Source organism: Macaca nemestrina, chromosome 9 (genome assembly GCF_043159975.1).
Source record: "Macaca nemestrina isolate mMacNem1 chromosome 9, mMacNem.hap1, whole genome shotgun sequence".
Classification (NCBI taxonomy): domain Eukaryota; kingdom Metazoa; phylum Chordata; class Mammalia; order Primates; family Cercopithecidae; genus Macaca; species Macaca nemestrina.
Window position 1 is genome coordinate 47,564,568 of NC_092133.1, and position 19,495 is coordinate 47,584,062.

General features: G+C 36.0%; 1 protein-coding gene across 2 annotated transcripts in view; it reads left to right on the forward strand.

Moving 5' to 3' along the window:
- LOC105481070 (protein kinase cGMP-dependent 1) overlaps positions 1 to 19,495 on the forward strand; it is a 1,243,906-nt gene that overhangs the window by 394,142 nt on the left and 830,269 nt on the right. The gene's annotated exons all lie outside the window — the stretch shown is intronic.

The window sequence follows — 19,495 nt, forward strand, 5'->3', positions numbered from 1 at the left end:
CTAGAACCCTCATACACTACTACTGGTGTAAATATAAAATGATATAGTTTCTTCAATAAACAGTTTTGCAGTTTCTTAAGTGAAGAACCAATTCCACTCCTAAATATGTATATGAAATAAAAACATATGTCCATATAAGGAGTTGCAAACAACTATTTATAGCAACTTCACTTCTAATAGGCAAAAACTGGAAACAATTCAGATATCTATCAACTAGTGAGTGGAAAAACAAAACGTGTTCTGCCCATACAATGGAGTACTATTTAACAATGAAAAGGAATGAATGAACTACAACATGGATGAACCTCAAAAACATTAACTAAGGGAAAGAAACCACATGAAAAAGATTACATATTATATAATTTTATGTGTTGGCAATATCCAAAGCAGACACATCTAGACAAAAAAGCAGATCAATGGTTGCCTCATGCAGAGAATGGGAGCAGCAATTGAATGCGGTGGGCATGAGAGATCTTTTTTGTGGTGATGGAGTTGTTCTTAAGCTGAATTGTCATGGTGGTTGTGAATTAGACTGAAATAAACATGTTAAAAAGAGAGAGAGAGAAAGGGAGAGTGAGCTACTCCCTGTCAGATGCAACTGCTTTGGACAATGACATTGAGTGAAGAGAACGTGTATCAGTGGTTATACCCATGGGATTTTAATTTATGGAAGTGACCAAATGATGACATGGAGAGATCCTTGTAATTGAATAAAGAATTTATCACTTACATTTTCCGAGACAAAGGGGCACGCCACACTACGTAGGGCTACACGGGGAAGCGCCAATTTGGTCAAGTAGCCAAAGAGATCCCAGGGAAGGGGTAGGAGTTTCCATGGGAAGGACAAGGCGGGAGAAGGCAAATGGCTTTGAATTGGCTAGTTTGAATAATTCTGAGAGGCAGTCCTCAGTTGTCTGATACTGGCCCTGTGTTGATTTAGGGCAGGAGGAATATTGGCTTGCTGTGTGAGAATTTAAGAAGATAGTTAAAGGTGTGGGCTCTGGGTTGGTTAGTTTGCAGATGAAAGGCATGCTCCCTGCTGAGGCCTTTGCTATTTTTAATAATTGGACAGCTCTGAGAGGGGCAGTCTATCCTCAGTTGGTAGGCTACAAATGCCAGTGCAACAAGAATACAGAAAACATAGTTAATACAATTAGCTTTTTGATTAATAGTTGCCCAATAGACAAATACGGAACCTAAGACACCACAGAAAGAAGGACAATTTAAATGGCATAAACTAGAATCTCCTTTTTCCTATTTTTTAGTATATTTTAATAACAATAATTTGTTATGTTGTTTCTCTTTTTTTTCTGGAAGAAACAAAACAAAAAGCAAAAAAAGCCTGCCCACATGTTTTTACCACATATGGAAAAAATAGCCATTTTATATGTACTTTTTCATATTTACAGCGTGCACTTGTAGTACGTACATTGACATTTGGCAGCAAAATTAGGTAAAACACTCTTTACCAGTAATGGATTTAATAGAGGCTTGACGCATGTACCAAAAAGGGTGACTCCTTGAATATGATAATCAACAATGGAGTATGCTGCAATCAAGGTTTGATTTTTGTAAGAGAACAAAGAACCTCAAATCTTTATCATTAGTCTTTATATACTTATTGAAAGAGTTTTAAACTGATAACTTTTTATGGTTCAGACTAATGTGAGACTGAAATGTATTAATATCCCTGTTATTTGCTTGTGTACATTATACATGCAATTCATTTTCATAAAATAATTAGATAATGTAACCATAACTAGTTTAAGTTTTCAGATGTTACCAACTCTCATGTTTTATTTTTAGACAAGGGCATAAATTCTACTTTCAGGTATTTGTAAAACCAAGAAATGAAAAAAAAAAAAAAACAAAAAAACGCAACTTCAGAGATTTTAGAATGAAAGCTTAGGGAGTTAAAGTACACAAAGAAGTTGAGCAGCATAGTCCAACAGATGTTTCAACAGATGAATGAAATGTGCCTTGTGAATTCCTAATGAATTTCAAAGAATACTGCCTGGTACTGACAACTGCAGCAGATCACCCAAGTGGCAATAGTCGCTGGAAAATGGTTGGGGAAGAAAAGGTCTACCGGGGCAGAGCTCAAGTCATTTGTACCTTAGGGTGTCTGCTTATAGTTTTACGTCTATATTTCTAACACTCAAAGTTGAACATAATAACAATCATTTAAGATGACGAGGTTCGTATCCAGCAAACATACAGATTGTTCTTTACACTTGTATCATCACATCTTCTAGGTCTACTTCTCCTGTTTCTAACTTCTTTCTCCTCCACTGGGTGTTTTAACTATGTCCCTTTCATCACATTTATCAAAGGTTGCACAATATCTTGCTGGGAGCATGACCACTCTTTATAGGTCTGAATAGTTAGAATAACCACCACCTCGGAAAATAGAATGTATAGCTTAAGACAGATGTTGAGGCATGAAGAAGATAAATCCTCCTCTTTACAGTATAGACATTTTCTAAAAATAAAAATAGCCAAGTGGATCTTGGGACATTATGAGCTAAGAGAATATAGCACGCAGTGGATTCTTGATGCATGTCTTCTGAAAGAGCTACATAGGAAAAAGTTATTAAAATGGTTGGGGAGGGAGTCTGAAATTAGATAGATCCCTGGTTCTAGAGCCACAATTTTTTCTATTAATCTGAGAACAGGGTAAAATAAATGGGAATGTGTTGCTTAATGGATACTATGAGTGAGTAGACTCATTAAACTTATTAAGAGGGTTAAGAAATGAGACTATTTACATAAAAGAAAAGAGTATGAGCTTTAAAATTAGATGAAACATGGTGTGCATCCTGGTTGCCCCATGTAGTAGCTTGGGTGCTCTAGTAGCCTCTTGGAGCCTTGGGATCCTCCTACATAAAAGGGTTTTGTTGTAATGATTAAAGATCACAGATGGAAAGTCCAGTATATGGCTGGCATTCAATATGAGAATCTGGGAAATAAAACCACATGAAAGAAATAATGAATGATGAAAATCACAGTGTTCCCCTGCCAGGCATTTGGCTTTTAAATAATGACTCAATCCGAAGGACCGATTTTGTAAAATACTAGACACCAGCAATAGGGGCCTTTTAGTGATCTACAGGTCCCACTGTGTGGGTGGTGAGCATATTATGTGTTCACATAGAACTATGTGAATGTAGACTTAATCTTAGTGACAATTGTGTGGGAGCTATAAATAAAACAATGTTTTAAATTAATAACATCTACTATATAACTTGAAACAGGATATTCAGACACAGTGCCTAACAGTCTAACATATACATCTCCCATAATAGACTGATGGTATTAACCATACTTAGTCTCTATATTGCTTTATCATTTGGAAATCTCATCCATTTCTCTCCATCATCATGCACTTCAAAACAGGTATTAAAACATTTACCTTATAGGTAAGAAAACTGAGTTCAAATTTAAGGGATTTTCCTAGGTGCCACCACTAGTACCTGGCTGAGGTATAGCTCAAAGCCTGGTTTTCTGACACCAAGTCCAGAATGCTTTTTCACAGTGCATTACAACTGTCATTCAGAGCAGGTGTACCTCTTTAAACAATGCTCGCAAGTTTTGCAGCTGGTGCCTGGCTGCTGAAATATACAGCCATAGCAGAGTGCGTTTTTGGGTTACTTAACCCCAAGGCAGTGTGCCTTCAAATCCATATCGCAGGCTGCAAGCAACCTTTAATCTCTCTGCTGCCCAGTCCAGTCTGCTGCCATCAGTTACTGTATCTGCGAGTTCATCGTGTTCATAGCAAAGCCAAAAGATGAAGTAGCGATTTAAAGGGGGCAAACTGCACCTTAAGAAAATGGCATTTTTCTGGCATTGATAGAGGTATCAGCTGCCAATCAGTAGAGAGTGGAAATTGTTCCAGGTTAAGGATCAGTCAGCCAAAACATGCATTTTAAATGAATATAGCAGCTACCCTGGGATAAATTTCAGTGGCAGCTGAAACACCTGCTCAGAAAGAAAGGCAATTTTTATCCTATGGCTCTTCTTTATGAGACTGAAATTTAGCACTTAGGTGGAAATATCTCCATAGAATGAATACTAAACAAGCTAGAGGACAATCAGCTGTTTAAAACATAATAGTGCATATGGTGTTTTCATTTCTCTTCATCTTCCTCATCTGATTTTTAGGAATTATGGGAGTTCAGGTTTATGGTTTCCATGCATGTGAAGTAGAAATAGAAACTCTTCACAGATTCTAATTTTCTGATGGTTGTTTATGTGAAACATCCTTTCAGTTGGGGAAATGTCTCTTACCTATGTGAGCAGACTAAGAACATGCTAAATGGATGTCACCTTAACTATTAATGTCTTCATTTCTTATTTCCTTACATGTAGTAAAACTGAAGTTATGTGCAACAAAGCAAACAGACTGTTGTAAGATATTTCAGCATGAAATTGTATTATTTCTACTTTGTGTGTGCTGAAGAACATTTTAATCACTATTAAAAAAAAATTTCTCTTTCTGTCCCAGTTATTTGAATGATTTGCACTACAACTCTATTTATAAAAGGCAGGAATTATAGACACTTTCATGATAATGACTAGGGAGGAGTTTGGTATGAAATGTACCTTATATAGCCCAGATCCCATTTAGTTGCACAGTGGTTGGCAGCTCTGGCATGACAAATTGATAAACATTTTTGGCTTGTAATGGCATTATGTGATTTTTGTTTGTTTCTTTGTTTGTTTTACAACTGACTGATCTTTATAAATAGTGTTTCATGGCTTTAGGACAATATTGGCCTCAGTTTGCATTTCCTGAACTTCAATAGGGCTTAACCACAGGTGTGGACTCCTGGTCTTGACTTGCACTTGCCTACACCCAGGGGCACCAAAGGCCGAGGGACGTTACTGACTATACACACACACACACACACACACACACACACACACACACACACAAACACACACACACATATATGTGTATATATATGTGTATATATATATAGGCAAAACATTGGAGAATGCCATTGGCCTGACTCTTACTTGTGTTTTTCACTTCTTGTCCCATAGACTTTATGTGCAATTACATTCTTCTGATTTATTATACTTGGCCTCTTTTGTTTGAAATTTCTACCTTTCCTGGACTGGTTCAGAGTACATTGGAAACTGTATTTATGCTTACTTACTCCAGTCACTTATCCATCATGACTTACTGTACTGGATGCTGTGCTGGGTGGTGGGAATAGTGTGGTGAGCAAGCTAAACTCATGAACATGAGGTGGGATGGGAATTCTAGGCATGTCTACAGGTAATTTCATTGCAGTGTGATATATGCTATGGTAGACTAGGTGCCAAGTGCCAAAGGATCATTGAAAGTGGGCTGAGAGTACTTATTTGAGTGTCTGAGCTTGCTTTCTATGTTCTTGGTCCCAAGTATGTTATGCAGATACTGTGTTTATTCCTAGGATATTTTCTTGAGGTTTTATTCTTAATATCTTGGTTGATGGCACAAAGATAACCTTTAAACACAATAACAAACTTCAGGAGAAAAAGGAACAGGTGCTAAAATATAATAAGGTTTAATCTGATTTGCCAACTAAATGTGACTTTCAACAAGTACTTTGACCTTTCTAATCATCATTTATCTGTAAAATAAAGGCAATAACGCCCTTACAGGGTGTTGGGAAGGTTTAGAGTTTCTATCTGTAAGTTTTTTGTTGTTGTTGTTTGTTTGTTTGTTTGTTTTAGCATAGTTCCTGACATATGGCAAGTCCACAGTAATTATCGCTCTACTGTTGTTGATCAGTAGTACTATCTACCTATGAAAGGGAAGCATAAGGATAAAGGCAAGGATTTTGTGGTGTGTGTGTGTGTGTGTGTGTGTGTGCGTGTTTGTGTTTAGTTTTAGCAGCCATAGACGTCTCCCAATTACACTTTTGTATTCTCTTGTCTACCAACTGATGCTGAGGTTTTCTCAGCATCAGCATGCCTTTAAAAGTATGCCCTGGGTGAGCTAAATTAATAGCAGCTCATTGATTTTTCCTCCTTCCTGAGGTGCCTTGAGAAGGGTGTGACTAACATCCATTGAGCATAAGCAAGACATTTCTTTTTCTTTTTTTTTTTAATTTTTTATTATTATTGTACTTTAAGTTCTAGGGTACATGTGCATAACGTGCAGGTTTGTTACATATGTATACTTGTGCCATGTTGCTGTGCTGCACCCATCAACTCGTCAGCACCCATCAACTCGTCATTTACATCAGGTATAACTCCCAATGCAATCCCTCCCCCCTCCCCCCTCCCCATGATAGGCCCCGGTGTGTGATGTTCCCCTTCCCGAGTCCAAGTGATCTCATTGTTCAGTTCCCACCTATGAGTGAGAACATGCGGTGTTTGGTTTTCTGTTCTTGTGATAGTTTGCTGAGAATGATGGTTTCCAGCTGCATCCATGTCCCTACAAAGGACACAAACTCGTCCTTTTTTATGGTTGCATAGTATTCCATGGTGTATATGTGCCACATTTTCTTCATCCAGTCTGTCACTGATGGACATTTGGGTTGATTCCAAGTCTTTGCTATTGTGAATAGTGCCGCAATGAACATACGTGTGCATGTGTCTTTATAGCAGCATGATTTATAATCCTTTGGGTATATACCCAGTAATGGGATGGCTGGGTCATATGGTACATCTAGTTCTAGATCCTTGAGGAATCGCCATACTGTTTTCCATAATGGTTGAACTAGTTTACAATCCCACCAACAGTGTAAAAGTGTTCCTATTTCTCCACATCCTCTCCAGCACCTGTTGTTTCCTGACTTTTTAATGATCGCCATTCTAACTGTTGTGAGATGGTATCTCATTGTGGTTTTGATTTGCATTTCTCTGATGGCCAGTGATGATGAGCATTTTTTCATGTGTCTGTTGGCTGTATGAATGTCTTCTTTTGAGAACTGTCTGTTCATATCCTTTGCCCACTTTTTGATGGGGTTGTTTGTCATTGTCTCAGCCCAAAATCTCCCTAAGCTGATAAGCAACTTCAGCAAAGTCTCAGGATACAAAATCAATGTGCAAAAATCACAAGCATTCTTATACACCAGTAACAGACAAACAGAGAGCCAAATCATGAATGAACTTCCATTCACAATTGCTTCAAAGAGAATAAAATACCTAGGAATCCAACTTACAAGGGATGTAAAGGACCTCTTCAAGGAGAACTACAAACCACTGCTCAGTGAAATAAAACAGGACACAAACAAATGGAAGAACATACCATGCTCCTGGATAGGAAGAATCAATATCATGAAAATGGCCATACTGCCCAAGGTTATTTATAGATTCAATGCCATCCCCATCAAGCTGCCAATGAGTTTCTTCACAGAATTAGAAAAAACTGCTTTAAAGTTCATATGGAACCAAAAAAGAGCCCGCATCTCCAAGACAATCCTAAGTCAAAAGAACAAAGCTGGAGGCATCACGCTACCTGACTTCAAACTCTACTACAAGGTTACAGTAACCAAAACAGCATGGTACTGGTACCAAAACAGAGATATAGACCAATGGAACAGAACAGAGTCCTCAGAAATAATACCACACATCTACAGCCATGTGATCTTTGACAAACCTGAGAGAAACAAGAAATGGGGAAAGGATTCCCTATTTAATAAATGGTGCTGGGAAAATTGGCTAGCCATAAGTAGAAAGCTGAAACTGGATCCTTTCCTTACTCCTTATACGAAAATTAATTCAAGATGGATTAGAGACTTAAATGTTAGACCTAATACCATAAAAACCCTAGAGGAAAACCTAGGTAGTACCATTCAGGACATAGGCATGGGCAAAGACTTCATGTCTAAAACACCAAAAGCAACGGCAGCAAAAGCCAAAATTGACAAATGGGATCTAATTAAACTAAAGAGCTTCTGCACAGCAAAAGAAACTACCATCAGAGTGAACAGGCAACCTACAGAATGGGAGAAAATTTTTGCAATCTACTCATCTGACAAAGGGTTAATATCCAGAACCTACAAAGAACTCAATCAAGACATTTCAAGTTGACTTTAACTTTGCCTGTCACACTGAAAAAATGGCTCCTAATGAATTCTTAAAAGGGAACAGAGGGACTGAGAGCACACTAATCTCAAGGTAGCCTTAATAATTGGATGTAATATCTCTGTAACATTCTGAATATTAACATATCTTACCATGAAGTCTCAAAATGTTCAATTTGGCTTGCTGGGATCTCAATTTTAGACTGTACTTAGGTGAGATTAAGCAATGGTTGTAAACTTCTTTGCCTGCCCATAGTGGCCACTCAACTTACTTCTGCATAGGCTATTCGATCATCACTAGAGACCTGTAAGCTAAATTCTCTTATCCCTATTACTCAAATGAGAATAAAATAATGAACTGTCCACAGTAGCTAATTGACTTGCCAGAGGTTGCCCCAATCAGAGTTATGCAACATGGAATTGGTAGCCAGGCCTTGTCACCCCTGGTCCATGTGCTTTACCATAATTGCCTTTCATCTCTTTGCCAATGAGCTGGTGTGTTAGTCACATTCTATCTTGTGGCATCCTTGTTAGCTAACCCCTGATTGCTTGAATTCTGTCTAGATGAGGTCTTATCTCTCCCCTTGAAGTCTAACTAGGAGAGATAATTTTTCCCGTGGATTAAATTAATGTAGCAGGGTGATGGGAACTTAGAATTTGGGACACCTAGATCTGATCTTTCTTCTACCTTTCATTTATTCTCATAGAGAAAATAAATTTTCTTTCATTTAAGGAACTAAACTATTCTGAGCCTATTTCCCGAACTTGGATAATATCTCTTTTCCAAGGGCCATTAACAGGCTCAAATGAGATATACACATGGGCAAACATCTTTAAGTTGCCCAATGCTATACAAATATATTAAATTTGTGACATCCAGTCTTACCTTCACCTTTGATTGTGAATGCTTTATCTAATGGCCAGTATTTATGGTGTAGCTCCCTATCTTTCCACATATTTCACGTACATCACACACTTGCTTAATGGTAAATTCCTGGAAGAGAGAAAACACATATTTTAAAATGTGTTCCATGATGATAGTGAGTAGATAATTTCTAGCAACTAAATGAATAGAATAATTGCAATTATCTTTCTGGAAGCCCAAAACATACTAAGCATTTAAATATGCGAAGTAAATGAATAAAGAGATTTTTTCCAAGTAGTCAACCCAAAGCCATATTTTAATGAATGTTCTAAATCAGTGATTCTTAAACAGAGGTGACCTCCCTCTTCACGGGAAACATTTTGCAGTGTCTGATGACATTTTTGGTTGTTACAACTGGGAGAGAGGGGTGCTAATGTGATCTAGTAGGCAGAGTCAGAGATGCTGCTAAGTATTCCATAATTTACAAGACAAGACAGTCCCTACAATGGAATTGGCTAACCCAAAATGTCAACTGTTCAAAGGCTAAGAAATCTTGCTCTAGATTAAAAACATTGCTGCTGAAACTATGGCTCTTGAGCCACAATATTGGCCTCCTTGACAGCTTATTAGAAATGTAAACTGTTAGGTTCTATTTTAGACCTACTACAATGAGAATTTGAATTTAACAGGAACATAATCTGATTTGCATATGCATTAATGTTTAGAAGGCACTGGATGCACATAATACTGTTTTCTTAAATGTTATTTTTAAGAATGGTTTTAGACTTACCAAAAAAAAAAATATGAAGAATTACAGAGTTCCCATATACCCACACTGTTTCCTCTATAATAAATACCTTACATTATGGTAATATTTTGGAATTAACAAACCAATAATGATACATTATCATTAACTAAAGCCCATTCTTCATTCATATTTTATTAATTTTTAACTAATGTCTTTTTTGTGTTCCAGATTCTCATTGAAGATATAACTTTATGATGTTTAGTGATCATATCTCGTTAGGCTTGTTTTTGATGACCTTGACAGCATTGAGAAGTATTGGTTAGATATTTTATAGAAGGTTCCTCAATTAAAATTTGTCTCCTTTCCTCATGATTAAACCAGGGTTATAGTATTTTTGGAGAAAGACCACAGAGGTAGAGTACCATCTTAATCATATCATGTCAAGGGTACATACTATCAATGATGATTTATCACTGGTGATACTGACATTGATTACCTGGCAGAGGTGTTTTTGCTTCATACTTAGTTCTACAGCTTACCCTTATTTCTTACCTGATTCACATTCATTTTACTGGCCAATGAAGGGTCTGTCCTTCAGCAGCTACCTTTTGTTTTGGAATTCTAAAGGCCTACTTTGTTATAATCACCAGACTTATTATACATGTGGAGCTGCAAATTGTACATTTGTAAATGAATAGTTTCACAGATTACATAGTGGACTTGATTTACTCTGGGGAAATATCCAGATTGCAGTAAAGGACAAATCTGACTAATCAAAAGAGCTAAAAACCACCTGGAACCAACAACTAATTGGGATTATTTTTTTAAAAAAAGAGAAACCCATCCAACTGGCAGTTTCAGGTCTGAATTTTGAAATATATTAGATAGGAAATCAATGCTTTTGGTCAAATGAGTAGTTGTAGAGAATGTTTCGCCCCCACTTACAAACATGTCATGACTTTGACCTTCGGTGTGGTAGGGTGATTTTGTAGAAGCTAGAAGTGAAGGATCACAGTTCCTTCACTGAATACCCATGTCTTATAAGTAGTCATATTGTAGGTACAATTAGACTATGCCTTAATGTCTTCATCAGATTTGGATAATTATTTCTAACCTGTGTACTTTGGGTGTGTTGCAAGGATAAAATGAAATAAAAGATGTGAACAAGTGCTTATTTGTCTTAAAATCTACCTCACTGTAAATTCCAGCCATTACTTTTTACTACCGCTTAACCAATACAAGATAGATCTTAGCTCCTCATCCCTCTCTGGCATTGCTACCTTTGCACTGTTGGCATTGCTATCTTCCCACAGTCTTCTGCAGCAAACGGAAAACTCCTTTTCCACCTAGGGACCTCAGCTTGTTATTATACTTTAACAGTAGAAATATCAGTGGATTTCCAAGTACAGTCAAACAGTATAGAAGTAGCATTACTGATGTTTTAAAGATGTAAATTCTGCTCAGCAAAGAACACTCTAAAATTTTGACCTTGCAAATATGAATATCCACTAGCAGCTTCTTCAAGGCTCTCAAGGGCAGGATGTTCTCTGTGATTTTGAAGAACCCAGGAGCCATTCTGAACTGCTTGTGTTTGTCTGTGTAAGTGACATGTCGAGGGACTCAGTTGAACAGTGGAAAATAGGTGTCTAAGGATGAGTAAGATGCTAGCTTTTTATGTCCCCATAAATGTTTAACATAAGAGCTTTTGTTGAACTTGAGGAATTCTTTGTTCCTTTAAAAATAAAATACTGAAAAGTAGATTTGAGTTCCACAACAATTTTAAAAATTTCTTTTAAAGTAAATATTTAAGAATCATGTAATCCTAAAATTGAACTTGAAACTACCCAGGATATATGTGCAGATGAATGCTGAAGCCATGGAAAATTAAATGGCTTGTCCAGTCAGCTTCTTAGTTACTGAGTCAGGACAAAAATAAAGTTCTTTTGACATTGAGTATGATAATCCATTCAATCTTTCATGCTGTGTCTTATCTCCAAATAGTGCAGTTTGATTTTTTTAAGTAAAATTCTATAAAAATATATACCTTTCTCTGGGTATAGTATAAGTACAGACAGTCCCCAACTTACAATGGCTTGACTTATAATTTTTCAACTTTACAATGGTGCTGAAGAGATGCACATTCAGTACACCCCTGTACTTATGATAGGGTTACATTCTCAAAGAGCATTTGTAATTATACCTTTGAAAAATTTTTAACACTTTAGAATTTTTTCAGATCAAAATAATGTAAAAATCACAGTTCTTTTGTCTTGGGAATTATTAAAATTAGGGGAAAACTCCAGGAAGATTTCAAGAGATTACATGAGCAGATACAGTGTCAGATCTACTTCAATATTAGCATGCATAAAGCAACATATTTTGAGGGGAATGTATCAAAATTCAATTATGGTATCTACACCCTGCACCTGATTTCAACATCTGAACTAGAGTTTTTGATCATTATAAATTCTGTCATAGTAACTTTAGTGTGAAGTGTTGCTACAAGCCAGAAGGTCAAATCATCATCGTGTTTGTCAATCCAATGTTTCTGCCATGATAAAATGCAATTGCATTTTTCTGCTTAAAAAAATCTTTCTGGAGAAACTTCTCTAGGAATGGTAGAGGGTGCTTAAAGAAGTTACGAGAGAGCAACTAAAACAGCCAAGAAGGCAAAAATTTCAGGTAAACAATTTTCTTAGCTTTATTTCAAATAAATGGAACCAATAAGAGGATATGTTGAAGCCTATAAAATCAGGACAAGAATGGGTACAATAAATGTGGACTTTAAACATAAAAATGTTTTGAAGTTTAAAAGAGATAAACATGGGACAAATGAAAGCAAACATTAGTTCTAATAGTAATTCTTTGTAACTTTATCCTTGAGTACCTGGGTCCTTCCAAACTCTCAACCTCTGTAAGAGCTGTTTCACTTCTATGTTCTGTTCTGGTATTGGATGGTGACCATGATGGGCAGTTTATTGAAAAAAAGTATCAACTTAACACTGAAGGCCTAAAAGCCAGTTTTTTATTCTTACTTAGACCATCTCAATTTTATATTTAGTCAGCTTTGCTCTTGCTCTCTCTGATAGGTGTATTGGGAACTTATCAAAGAGAAACTAAAGCATGGAAGAAGGGAATGCCATTGTCAGCTAATCTAAAACTTTTTCCATTTTGTAACTTCTTTTTTCTTAATCAATTTGCACCTTTATTTTCAGCCACACTTTTTATATGATACTTGTTTCAAAATTCTATTGACATTCCTCCTCTAGCATCAAACCCTGAATGCTTATATTCTCGTGTTTCACGGGCTGCCCTGATGGTAAGGCAGATGCTTAGTCCACCATGGAGAGGTGGGAGTGACTTTGCCCTCCTGTGCACTGATCTTCATTCTTCTAGGTGAAGTGACTAGAACCCACACAGGAGTTGAGAATGGAGACCTGAGTTTTAGTTCTGGTTCTGCTCTACCAGAAATGTTGTTCTCTTTTACCCTACTAAGTTATTAAACTTCTAAGACTCAATTTTTTCTCACTTATAAGCTTAAGCATTGATCATTATAACCTTGAGTGTATATTTCAACTCTAAATTTGATGACTCTAAAGGAATTGTTCTCCTGAGTTGTATTACACTACTCTCATCTGTCTTGAGCCAAGTTTATTATTTTGCCTCCCATAGTTTCTTCTTTTTCACTTTGTATACTCAGAATTCTGATTCTTGACTCTAAGCTATTTCTTTTGCATTTCAGCATCTGACCCTTTACTGAATTCGTAGAAGTACATTTGAAGTTAGTTTTCTAACTTTAATATTCTTCCAAGTTTAAGTTATCCATGGTTATTTATAGTAAAAATTTGGAAAGTTTCACTTTTTGTCTCTTTTTACCAGGAAAAAAAAAAAACCTGCATATTTGCTCACTAAAGTTCACTTTTTAAATTTTGTGATTACTGTGGAATAGAAAGTATTCGCAAATCAATCACTTAAAGTTGGAGCACCTTATCTAAAATCACTTTTGATGGAAGTTCCAGTTTTTGAAACAATTCTTATTTAAATGCTATATCTTTGTCAATTCTAAAACATTATATGTTTTTAATACTAAGTTACTCAAAATTTTGGTTTTAATTTTTTCTTAAAACCAAATTCTATTTAGAATTTATCTAATTTAATCATTTAGCTAATGTATGATGGCACTTCTGTTTCAAAATTAGTGCTGTAATAGTTTTTTAGTGACTCTATCCTACCTCCCTCATTTGTAATAGATTCAAATATGGCTACAATATAAATGACAATTTTTCAGCATATCTCTGTTCTTGTACAACAAATGTGACTGAATTTATCAATGACAATTAACATGAGTGAAGAAGAGTGTATATATAGTCATTGTACTTATAGGTGGCATAAACATGTGGATTAAAATAAATGAGGCTAATCTATGAATTTTAGAAAAAAATACATTCCTTTCACTAATTGAGGGGAGTGACAAAGCATCTGTCTTCATTTATTGTCAAACTTCTATTCAACTAAAAGTATTTACCTTAGTAGAAAAAAATGTCATTGGTCCACAACCAAAACCAAAAAGTTCTCCTTATGTTGTAGCATACCAAACCACTTAGTGGCCTAGAACAATTCATTATCTCTGACGGTTCTATGGGTTACCTGGATTTGGGTGTTTCTTGTGTGGGCTCTTTCCTGTGGTTTGAGTCAGATGGCAACTAGGGATAGAGTTACCTGGATACTTAGAAAGCAGAAGCTGCCAGGCCAGCACCCTTTCCATTGTATTCTATTGGTCAAAGCAGTTATAGGGCCTGAGCATATTTAAGGATGTTGAGAAGTACCTCTTGAAGGGCACATTGTTTAAAAGCATGCAGCATGAGATATATTGTTATGAGATCTTTAGCGAATACAACTCACCATAATAGTTTTTTAAAAATGCCCTACCATATTCCTTAATGCTGGGGTTGGCAAAGTACAGTCTGCAGGCCAAATCTGGCTCTCAGCCTATTTTTGTAAATAAAGTTTTATTAGAATATAGCCATGCTTACATATTTATGTGTTGTCTATTGCTGCTTTCACAATACAGTGGCAGAGTTGAGTAGCTGTAACGGACACCATATGGCCTGCAAAACTTAAAAATATTTACTCTCTGGCCCTTTACAGAAAAGATTTGCCAACCTCTGCAAAAAAGTTTTGAAGACTGTTAGTCGTCTGAAGGCATGCATTAATAATTACATTAATTTAAATTCTTATTGGCTGTATTCATGAATTTTTTCTATTTTTTTTTTTTTCTCCAGGCCAAATGTATCAACTCTAATAGCTTCTGTGACTTCTCTGATAAAGATAATTTCAGGGAAAGTAAACTTGTTTTTTTTTTCTTCAAAATAGAAGCTTTCCCTTCAGCCCTCACTCTTGCCCCACAAATATGGACTTTATTGTTTTATGGAGTTACTCTGTTTTGTCAGATATTGTATAGGTTATAATAGTTTTCAAACCTAAGCTGTCAGCAAGTGGAAATAATTTGGGGAACTTTAAGAGCTATGGAAGTCAGCATCCCACTCTGTAGAAATCCTGGTTTACTTAACCTGGTCCGGGTAACAGACATCAGTACTTTACAAATCTGTAATGTGCTTGCGGAAGAGCACTTAATAACTGTTGCACATCTTGAAGTCTTGTTAAATCAACAATAAAGCAACCCGTCGTCTGTAAATTAATAAAAATACATTCATCTCTCGCAAAGAAGTGACTCGAATTTGGTTTGAAAATAGACAAAATGTATTCATTGCCTTCTAGAAAAACACTGTTTTCTTAGGTGAAGACAAAGTGTCTTTAGGGGAAAAAAATGCTTTCTTACATAAAGAAACATGATCAGAGGAGAAAAAAAGAGAGTACAGGAAGAAAATATATGGCAGTATTATCAGAGAAGTGTAATTATTATACCAGTTGTGTATTGCAGTAACTAGAAATATCTAGTATGAAAAAAAAGCCTTGAAATGGGCGAGGTCTGGGAAACAGTGAGGACATTTGCATGGAGGACTTTGGAAAGAAAAGACAACAGAGAATTGCACCTCATCATTTTGCAGGAGGCAGGCTGCTGCAGTGTTTGTGTGTTGGAGGTGGAGGAGAGAAGAGTGAAATGATAGCCATAGCCTAAGGCAAAGGTCAGAACTTGAAGGAAAAACTGAAATATGTATTGCCTCCCTAACCAGTTCCATCTTCTAGATGAAATTCCATATGGAAGGGGTATACAGATTTAAAGCTACAACCAAGTAAGTTCAAATGAGGTGGTTCAGTCCAAGTTCAATAAGACCACAATATATAAAGAATCTGTCTTTATCTTAGGATGGTAAAAGAAGACAAAGCAAGCTCATTTCTAAAAGGCAGCATCTTGAATACTTTCTGCAACTGTAATGTCAGGCATATCAATTTGATATCTTAGATATAATTTCTGATTGTAATAGTACTTTCATTTTTAATTAGGCTAAAAGCATCAGCTGCTGGTAGGCATGAAGTATATTTTCTCCCAAAGTCATGTGGCTATAATGCATTATTTATAGAGTAACATCAATTTTGTTTTTGTTTGACAAAGCAAAATACAAAGTTTACCTTTTTGCACTCCAAAGAACTTCAAAACTAATAGAGATGTTACATAAGTCAACTAACTTGAGAAAGATACGATATTTTGAAGAACTGAGTGGGAGGAATCTTGAGACTGGGTTAAAAAAATAGTCGTCATTGTTGAAATAAGGAACGATTCTTCACAGGGACAATGGTTAGAGAGTAAGAGGGATGTTACAATGCTGTCCAGCAGAACTTTCTGGAAGAAGGGAAATGTTCTACACTAGTGCTGTCTCCATTAGCCACATGAGCGCTTGATGTATGGCTAGTGCAACTGACATGAACTTTTCGTTTTATATATTTTTAATTAATTCACATTTAAATAGCCCCATGTGGCAAGTGGCTACTATATAGGAAAGCACAACATAAAGGAAATAAAGTGTTCGTGGAATTGAAAATGAGGAGATGGAAACCAATTGTTGTTCATCATTATAATAATAATACATAAAACAGAGTATATTTCGAATTTAAAGCTTTATCATAATCATCACAGGTGAAAATAGACATCTTTTTATTCCTAGTTATTTATTTTAATAAAGTGTTTGTGGAAATTGTGTTAATAAAAGTTAGCCTTTGATCATTATAAATATAGCCCATCAAAACTACAATTATTACATGATCAAGGAAACCATTTTTCCATACTTCAGTTTACAAAACTTGGTATAATATGCCACATGTCACCTTTAGGTTAAATATAACAAACAAACAAACAAAAAAACAGTGAAGCAGATTTAGTCACAAGGGACATCTCATCAAGTAGTTAATTTGTAGAAAAATTTCATTTTTTCAATTTGAATGAACAGATGGCCTATTCATTAAAATTCAAAAGTAGATAATTACTTGATTCCAGTATTTTTAGCAAAAGGACATTTTATAACATTGTGTTTGGGGAAGACTCATAGGTCTTAAAATGTCTTGTGTGACTGGACACATAATTCTCCACTGTCTACAACTGCCTGCCGTGCTAACTGAATAAGCAGGTTAAAAATAGCCTTGCAGCTCTTCTTCAACACTAAAACACTCAAAAACAAAACAAAACAAAACAAAAAACTGCTCATCTCTCTGAAGAAATATCTTCACATTAACCTCTAAACCCTGCTCAAACATTCAATCAGGAAATGTTTATCTATCATTTTTTGTGCTGGAGGCTTGAAAGTGGAGGTATACATTTGAAAAGATTGCCCTTGCCCTTAAGAAATAGAGTTCAATGGTGAATGTTCATTGATCCAACGGTCCTGAATTTTCTTTAATTTAGTGATATTCTGCAACTTTTTTCTCATTTAAGTAGTTCAGTAAAGGTGGATACTTAGTAATTCATTACAGAATATTCACATGATGAATAATTCTGTGTGAATAAATCTGCTATTGAAAGTGTCAGTGCAGTGACGCACATCCTAGAATTACCTTACCACCCAAAGCTTTTCTTTTCTTTCCTTCTTTTCTTTTAACTAGAAGTGTTCCTCCCTAGATACATAAAGTGAGAGAAGTAACATGTTTGCCTAATTTCCCTGGTTGCTGGGAAGCTCAGAGTTTATGTTTTTTCACTCTGGCATTCCTGATCTAGGAATTCTTGATCTATTTCTTCTTCAGCCTTTACTTCTTAGTTCTTGATTATCTCTCTACAGGGTTTTGCTGTAATTCATCCCAAACCTTTTTTGGAATAAGTTTGTAAACTTTTCTTCAATTTCTAAAATGTGTTCGTTTCCACCAAACATTTTAAGGTTTCTGAAAATTGTTTTACGATTTAAGAATATAAAGTTTACATCCTCCCCATGAGCCAAATGATGTGAAGGAAACTTGCCACTTTGAACTTTCAATCAAAGGAAAACAGCGGTTCTCGCTCATTAGGTGCGATCTTCATCCTTTCGTTCAAGTTCTGCTTTTCTAAAATATAGCTTTCTCATCACACACTTTCTCCATTTTGGCCTTACACTTGGAGAAGGATGGCCCCCACCAAAGGCGTTTTCTTAGGTCCATTTTGACAATCTTATGGTTGAATTCAAGAAAGTAAGAAATAGCTATGTGTGTACATTCCCAAACTGCCTGCTCTCAGCAGCCACTTCTCATTTGAGAGAAAAATCTTTTCCTAAATCATACAAAGACCCACCCACGATAAAGAGAAAAGCCTTGTCCATGTTACAATAAAGTAATATACATCCATAAGCCTCTTTCCAGAACCCTTGGCACCAGTTGTTTCAGAATTCATGTTTTCAGATTTTTAAAAATTAATATAGCACATATACTGTGTTTTATAATACTGCCAATTGAGTCTGGCACATCACCGATAGCCAAACACATTAATCTTTCTGCAGAGTCTGTAAATTGTCATTTAGATCAAATAAATAAAGGCTGTAAGTAGTCTCATATTCATTTAGATCAGTTTTTGAAGCCAAATGAGAAAACACCTTTGGGATTTAGAGAACATACAAGGGATTGCACACATGATGGTAACTGATGTATCACTCTCAGACCCACCCCAGTGCTGCAACTTTCCCAGTGACTATGTGTATTCAGCTGACGAATATAAGTAAGCCCTTTGGATTCTGCACATGAAGAATCCCATGAAGAACTATCAGCAAGATCTCATTCTTGTGAGTTTAGCTCTGACCAGTTTTCAGGAGATGTATAAGAAAGAAAGAGTTCTAATGGCCAACATAAAAACCCAGATAATCAGAAATATTACACTAAACTGCTATTTTTGATGTCTTAACTTAAAACGTGCTGCTGCTACATTGCATCCTATTTCCTTAACTTTAATTCTCTTCTACTATTCCATACTACATTCACCCACGATTTCCATTTTTCTCTGAGTCTTCTCTCCACCTCTTCCTCTTTACCTGCAGTTTCTATGACATTCATATTGCATCTACCACGTACCACCATTTCCATAACCAGACATAATAATGCACAGGGCTTGAAATTTTGCCTAATTCTCTTCTGCAAGAAGTCATAACTAACCCAGTCTTTCGTATAATTACTTTGGATGACTTAGCTGCAACATGCCTGGGTGGAATTGCAAAAGACTGTAATATGTATAGTTAGAATATACCAGTGAACATTCCCTCAAAATTAGAAATGGCTTCTCAATATGTATATGTAATCACTCTTCAACCCAGTATCAAATATTTTTGAGGGAAGTATATCTTTGCATTGGTCACAAAAATATGTTTCATGCTTATCAAAAGCATAAAATCAGCCTGAGTTACATAGTGAGACCCCATCTACACACACACACACACACACACACACACACAC